Source organism: Sminthopsis crassicaudata, chromosome 4, assembly GCF_048593235.1.
Source record: "Sminthopsis crassicaudata isolate SCR6 chromosome 4, ASM4859323v1, whole genome shotgun sequence".
In the NCBI taxonomy this organism is placed as follows: Eukaryota; Metazoa; Chordata; class Mammalia; order Dasyuromorphia; family Dasyuridae; genus Sminthopsis; species Sminthopsis crassicaudata.
In genome coordinates this window covers 268,665,031-268,673,292 of record NC_133620.1, presented here as the reverse complement: position 1 = coordinate 268,673,292, position 8,262 = coordinate 268,665,031, and the positions used below count along the sequence as shown (strand labels likewise).

Genomic DNA, 8,262 nt, shown 5'->3' with positions numbered 1-8,262 from the left:
AGCTACAGTGGAGCAGGTACACTCCTATAAGTTCCAGGGAATAAAAGAGTGCTTGCTCAGGTTCCTAGAAGTATCTCTGACAACAGCTGCACAAAACCCTTGAAGCTTGAAAAAGTCCACCCTGGAAACAGAGACCTGCTTTAACAAAGTAAAAGGCTGGCAAAATGAACAGACAACAAAAAAAGTTTCTGAGCACTGAAAGTCATTGTGGTGACAAAGCAGATCAAAATACACATTCAGAAGATGATACCAAAGTCGAATCTCCCATATCCAAAGCCTTTAAAAAAAAAAAATCTAATGAGGCATTGAGGAAAAAGTAAAATAAAAAACCCAAGAAAAACAAGAGGATTATGAAAAAAAAATTACCAACTAGAAAAGAAGATACAGAATCTGTAAGATGAAAATAAGTCCTTGAAAATTAGAACTGGTCAAGGGGAACCCAGTGAAGCTAGGAGAGTATACATATTATAAAGAATAAAAAAATAGAATGTGAAACATCTTATAAGAAAAACAACAGATATGGAACACAGATCAAGAAGAAAAAAAAATATAAGAATGGAGTGCCTGAAATTTGTGACCAAAAAAAATAAATAATAAATAAAGCAAGATATAATAGAAGAAAATAATTCTTAAGTGATACAATGAGGGGAAAGTAGAAATAGGAAAAAAATATTCACCAGTCAATACCTCAACAAGATCCTTTGTTTAACAAAAAACAAAAACAAAACAAACCAAAAAACAAACAAACAAACAAACATTATTGCTAAATTTCAAAAACCCCAGATGAAAGAAAAAAATTTGCAAGAAACAGGAAAAAAAAAAAAAACAATTCAAATACACTGAAGCTACAATTAGAATTGTACAGGACTTGTCAGTAGCCACAATAAAAGGCAGAAAGACTGCAGGTCCTGGAATTATATCTACCTACAATTGAAACAGCTAGGTCTGTGCCAAAAATTTCAATATCCAACAAAATTACCTATAATATTAAATGAAAAACATATTCAATAAAATTAAAATTTTCAGGACTTTCTATCAACCAAACCCAAATTAAATAGAAAATTTAACATGTAAGAGTCAATATAAAAAGATTAATTTCAAGTAACTCTAAATGGATAAATTGTTTATTTTTTTATTTTTTTACATGGGACATATACGGCAATATTAAAATTGACATCAACAGCAGGGTAGTACAAAAAAAAAAAGATTGGGGACAGAGTTAAGATAAAAATAGCAATTATGTTATGCAAATGACGTGCAGAGGAACAATAGATACAGAGGCATTTAGTTCTGAAAACCTACTCACATTGGGATTGGGTTAAATAGGAAACACTACATACATACCATGAAGAGTATAGCACCATCCAAAATTTATAAAGAAATAAGGCATGATGGGCAAATGGGGAAGCAAAAGGTGAGGGAAGAAGACAAGGGGAGACCCATGTGTTTAGGTGGGGGGGAGAATGTTAAGTAATAGCAAAGCAAGTTAAGGAGCAGAATTAAAGCATAGAGTCAGCAAGAATATGAAAAATGTATATGTGTGTAGGTGGCATGTGTGTATGTATATTTATATAATCTACATATGTATAAATGAATATATAATTTCTAGACTCTAGCCTGCTTGGGGGTGGAGGTAGAGATAAAAGGGGGGAGAAAATAATAACATAAAAAGGTGTACAGCAGAGAAATAAAAAGAACATTTTACATGGAAGAATAGAAATGATGGACACTCGTGACTATAATTTCTTCTACTATATATATATATGCATATATATATATACTTTCTTGAAATGATAATTTATATATTTTGACTCCTTCTTGATGTTCTGCTGGACACATGAAAATGTTCTCTTTTGTTTTGTTTTGTATTCCTCTTCTGTTTTTCTTTTTTTCTTATTCTTTTTTTATTAAAATATATTTGAAGTATTGATATTAGACAACGACAAACTTAAAGGTTCAATCAAGAGAGATATCTACAGTATATTTCAACCATTTTAATAATGTTTTAGATGCATATTTACATATCAATAAATGTGTGTGAGTATATATGGGCATGTGTACATGTAGGTATATGTATATAAGCATATAAATACATATATATGTGAATATATGTACATACATGCATGTGTGTATATATAGTATATATATGTAATATACATATATATGTATTATACATCTATATATATACATCTATATATATATATATATATATATATATATATATATATACATCTATATATATATATATATATATATATATATATATATACATCTATATATATAATACCTATACACACCCATCCACCAGGAAGCAAAGAAAATAGACATTTATGATTTATAAACATAATCTCTTCTATTATTAGATACACTTTCTTGAAATGAAAACTTATTATTATATATATTTTGAATCTTCTTTAATTTTCTGCTGGGCACATGACAATGCTTAGTTTAGTTTTTTTTTTTTTAATTTAACTTTCTTTTTCTAGTTTTTTTTCTTATTTTGTATTTAATTTAATAAAAAAAGAAAAGAAAATTAGAAGTGGGAAAGAAATAATAAAATGTAAAGAATGAAAAAATAGAAGAGAAGGTGAAACATAAGACAAACAATATATCTGAAGAGCAGATCAAGAAAAGAAAGCATAAGGATAATTTGACCACCTGAATACTATAGCCAAAAAAGAACTTTGAAACAAAATTACAAGAAATAATTAAAAAATTGACCTGAGATGATAAAGCAAGAAGGGAAAGTACAAAAAAAAAAAAAAAATCATCAATCACTACTTCTAGGATCTTTTGATCCTGGAAGGAAAACATATACATACATACATACATATATGCATATATATATGTATATATATATATATATATATATGTGTGTATATATATACATATATATATCATTGCTACATTTCTAAATCCCATATCAAAAAAAAAATTTACAAACAACAATAACAAAGTTCATATATGCTGGAACTACAATTGGATTGCACATAATTATTTAGTAGCTAAAATAAAAGATCCTAAGTCCTATAATAGTACATATCAACAATCAAAAGAATTAGGGTTGTGTCCAAAATATTATATACAATAAAATTTGAATATAATATTGAATGTTTAAAAATAGACATTCAATGAAATGTCAGATTTTTCAAGAGTATACTGCAAACAAACCTGAATTCAATAGAAAATTTAAAATATAAAGGCCAATATCCAAGACTAATTTCAAGGGACTAAATGTTTTATAGATGAAAATGTCAAACATATTTCACATCAATAATTGAAGAAGAAAGATAAGGATAAAGCTGATTATGATGTGACTCCGAAAAGCTAAACATTCTACTATGTATTCTTACATGGGAAATGCATTAAAGAGGGAACATACACACATACATATCATTCACACATATACATACATCAGAAGGTTATAGAACCATCCAAAATCTATTTAAAAAAGAGGAACGGGTGCTTGTTTCAGCAGCACATATACTAAAATTGGAATGACATAGAGAAGATTAGCATGGCCCTTGTGCAAGAATGAAAGCAAATTTGAAGCATTCAAATTTAAAAAAGAGAGAGAAAGAAGTAAAATAAAGAGGAACAGATGAGGAAATAGTATGAGGTTGGATATTGAAGGCTGTGTAAATTAAGAGGAATGGGATAAAGAGAGAGGGAAAAATTGGGGGAAGAAGATAATGAATGGCTTATGGAAAAGAGAACAGTGGTGAGGCTAAGTTATAGCAAGGCAAGTTAATGAGTTGAAGTAAAGTAGAAGCGACATACACAAATACAAAATAATCCTCAGGAGTAGACTACGAGAAAGGTAGAGGTAGTAATGTCTGACAAAGAATGAGAAGTAACAAAAGAGAAGAAGACACACTGAGATCTTTCCACGGCTCACATTAAAAATAAATAAATATATATATATATATAACAAAACTAAATATATAGTTAGCAAATTGGCTGTTTCTACAAGGTTATACAATTATATTGTGGGTCAATACAGAGGAGGAAGAAAAGATTTAAAAAATGGTGCAAGGAAAAATGAAAATAGAATAAAGAGAGAGGGCATTTTAATTAATGATGAGTAATGTGAAGAAAAAGGGAAATCAAAAGGCAGATGAAAAGTGGGAAGTATAAGTTAAAGAATTAACTGCTCATTTTCTAAATAGTATGAGATGAGAAGACAATAAAAATACGTGAAAGCAATAGAATGAAAAAAGAAAGAGGATATGGAGAAACTTCTAATAACATACACACATTTATATATATATATATATATATACACATAAATATATATATATATATGTTTACATATATATGTATATATATGTGTGTGCACATATATATATGTACATATATATATATATGATCTTGAATTATAAATAGGTATAAAGTGTCATAGTCAAATGCAGATAGAAGATAACTGAGAGAGAGAGACAGAAAGAAAGAGAGAGAGAGACAGAGAGACAGAGAGAGAGAGTGAAAGAGAGAGAGTGAAAGACACAGAGAGAGAAAGACAGAGAGAGAGAGAAAGACAGAGAGAGAGAGAGAGAAAGAGAGAGAGAGAGAGAGAGACAGAGACAGAGACAGAGACAGAGACAGAGAGAGACAGAAAGAGAAACACAGAGAGAGAGAGAGAGAGAGAGAGAGAGAGAGAGAGAGAGAGAGAGAGAGAGAGACATATAAGCAAATCCATAACAGAACTCATTGTTTTTTTTTTCCCCTAAACACTACCTTCTTTTTAATCTTCTTATTTCTGTAATGGCTACATTATTCTTCTAGTCACCTAGAAACACAAGCTATTTTCACTCTTTTATCCTCCATTTTCCATCAGTTGCCAAGTCTTAATTCATTAACCTCTTTCATTTTTCACATGTGTTTTCTTTTACTGACATGGACATCACCACAGTTCAGACTTAGGCTTTTGTGTGCACGCGTGCACACACACACACACACACAAAGAAAGAAAAAAAAAATCTTCTAATTATTTTTTCATCTTCCAAATCCTTTGCCTCTCCAAACTATTCTCCATGCATCTGCTACATTGTTTTTTCTTAAATTTGAGATTTCACCATATCATTCCCCTGTCAAAGAAGTTTCCATATTCTAGTATACAGCATCAACTTTTTTTGTCATTTAAATCCTTTACAGACTGATGCCACGTGATCTTATGATGTTGATTTCATATTATACTTTTCCATACTCTTCATATTTAAATTAAATTTTTTACTTGTTATTTGCCATTTGACTTTCAATTTCTTGCCTCTTTGCCTTTGTAAAGTTTATCCCCTTATACTTGGGATGTTCTTCCTCCTCCCTGCTAAGTCTTAGAATCCACAGTTACATTCAAGTTCCACTTCAAGTTATATTTCCAGATTAATGATTTTCCTGATCCCTCCCCCATCCAAGGTTTTCTATAATACCCAAATTACTGTGTATTTTTATACTTATTCAGTAATTTCTTATGTGTGTGTAATTTATTTCCTCCCAGTACAAAGTAAGCAAATTAAAGACAAGTTTTTTTAATGTTTTGTTTTTATAGCCTTAGCTTCTAGCACATAATAGGAAATTAATAAATGTTTATGGAATTGAATTGAATGAACCTCTCCAAAATTAGTTGGGTTACTCTCAGAGAATTGAATGAACACTCTAATTTGTTTTGCATGATGAGAAAGTAAAGCCTTTGTAAGTGATCTAATAGTGTTTCATGTTAATGAATATAGAGAAAATAGAGAATAGGTTAGAGCATATAGATATTCTACAAAAGACAAATTCATATTTAAAGCAAAATAGATATAGCAAAATAGAAAATAAGTGACAAGAAGACTTTTATTATATAGCACAAAAAGAGACTAAGTGAAAATAAATTCAAAAGTGACATACAAAAAGGCATTGTAGGATATGTACAGAGAAATTCACTATACAAAAAGCTTATTGGGTAAATTTGAGTCATATGAACACATATTATAAATGGAAACAGATTAATGTAATTAATTAACTGATTGGTATTCAAGAAAGACAGGTTATGGAATAATGTAATCAATACACTTTCTGATTATGTAATGTAAATGATGGACATAAATTTTGTGGAAGGGAATACTGGCAGAGGAATAGTGAGACTCAGCTAAATCAGTTTCAGCCAAAACAAACTTAAAAATACAGCAAGGATGGCCAACCTTGCTTTTTTGCTAGAAACTCTCCTTTGTTTTCAAAATGTCAGTAAATGTTAAGATATTTCTTAAAAAATGAAATCAGGACAAAGGGAGAAAGTAAAGCAAATTTCTTAAAAGGCAGTGTTGATATCTAGAAAGGTATTGAATAGTGAAGAATACTAAAGGAGAAAACAATGGAGGAGTAATGATTGAATAGTGACAAAATAAAATCCTGCATTTAATTAGAATGTGAGCACCTACACTATTGGGATTGCAACGTTTTGCATGTGAATATTCATTGTCTAAAATAGTGCCTGGTAAATAATAGGTTTGTAACAAATTGTTTTCAGATTTTTTTGATTCATAGTAATAGGTTTTAAATTGGTAGGAACTTTATCTAATATTTTTTCCAGTTACATTTAAAATATTTATTTTACATTTTTGAGTTCTTTTGCCAAGAGGGCTATCAAACTATGCATACCCTTTAATCCAGCAATCTCTCTACAGGGTCTGTATGCCAAAGGAAAAGGACCCATATGTGCAAAAATATTTGTAACAGCCCTTTTTGAATGCAAGGAACTAGAAACTGAGTGATTGTATATCCACTGTGGAATTAATGAATAAGTTATGGTATATGAATGCAGTGTAAAATTATACTCTATAAGAAATGAGTAGAAGGATGATTTCAGAAAGGCCCGGAGAGATTTATATGAAGTGATGCAAAATGAAGTAAGTAGAGTTAAGACAACATTGTACATAGCAAAAGCAAGATCATGTGATGATGAATTTTGATGGACTTTGCTCTTTTCAACAATGAGGTTATTATGATGGAGAGAACTATTTGCATACAGAGAAAGGACTATGGGAATTGAATATACTATTTTCACCTTTTTTTGTTTGGTTCTTTTTTTTTCTCCTTTTTGATCTGATTTTTCTTAGGCAGCATGATGACTGTGGAAATATATTTATAACTGCACATGTTTAATCTTTATTGTATTGCTTGCTGACTAGGGGAGGGCGAAGATGGTGAAGGAGGGAGAAAAATTTTAAACACAAGATTTTGCAACTATGAATGTTGAAAACTATCTTTGTATTTGTTTTGAAAAATAAAAAGCAATTATAAAAATTATAGTTCTAGTTTCTCTTCCTTATCCCCAATGACAATTAAGAAATGACATGAAGTTATACATATATATATATATATATATATATATATATATATATATATATATATATATATATATATATATATATATGTATAAGTCACGTTGTGAAAGAAAACATGCACCTTCCACCCTAATGAAAATAAAACCCTCAAGAAAAATAAAGGTTACAAAAACAGAAAGAGAGAATGCTTTAATCTGTAGTCAAGCACAATCAGTTTCTTCTCTGGGTGTAGATAGAATTTTTCATCTTAAATTGTGGATCACTGTAGTGTTGAGAATAACAGCTGATCATCCCAGAACATTGCTTTATTTTGTATATAGAGCATTTCACTTTGCTTAAGTTCATGGAAAACTTTCCAGGATTTATTTTTCTGAGAACATCTTGCTCATTTTTCAAAGAACAATAACATTTAATCACAAACACCATTTTTTAAGGACCCATTCCCCAATTAATGGACAACCCCTCAATTTCCACTTTTTTGACCTGAGAAAGAGCTGCTCTGAATATTTTTGTACATATAGGTCATTTTCCCTTGTTAAAAAATATATTTTTGCTTTCATGCCTAATGCTGGTATTATTAGGTCAAAGAACGTGTGTGAATTTATAACACTTTGGGCACAGATTATATCTTTTGATCATTTATCAATTGTGATATGGCTCTTTTTTTATAAATTTGATTCAGTTCATATTTAAAAATGAGAGTGTCAGAGAAACTTGCCTCAAAATTATTTTTACAATTAATATTACTAATTGTATTTCCCCCCATTTTCTATTCTCTCTCCTTTCACTTTGTCTCTCCTCAAAAGTGTTTTGCTACTGACCACTCCCTCCCCTAATATGTCTTCTCTTTCATTATCCTCTTCACTTTCCTTATCCCATTTATCTTCTTTTTTTTCCTGCAGGGTAAGATAGATTTCAATGGCCCATTTGAATATCTGTTATT

General features: G+C 29.9%; 1 non-coding gene across 1 annotated transcript; it reads left to right on the top strand.

Annotated features, from left to right (window-relative positions):
- The first annotated feature begins 3,462 nt into the window (after positions 1-3,462).
- Positions 3,463-3,566, top strand: LOC141541981 (U6 spliceosomal RNA). Its single transcript, XR_012481992.1, has one exon. It is a non-coding gene; the product is annotated as a U6 spliceosomal RNA (small nuclear RNA).
- Positions 3,567-8,262: the final 4,696 nt, after the last annotated feature.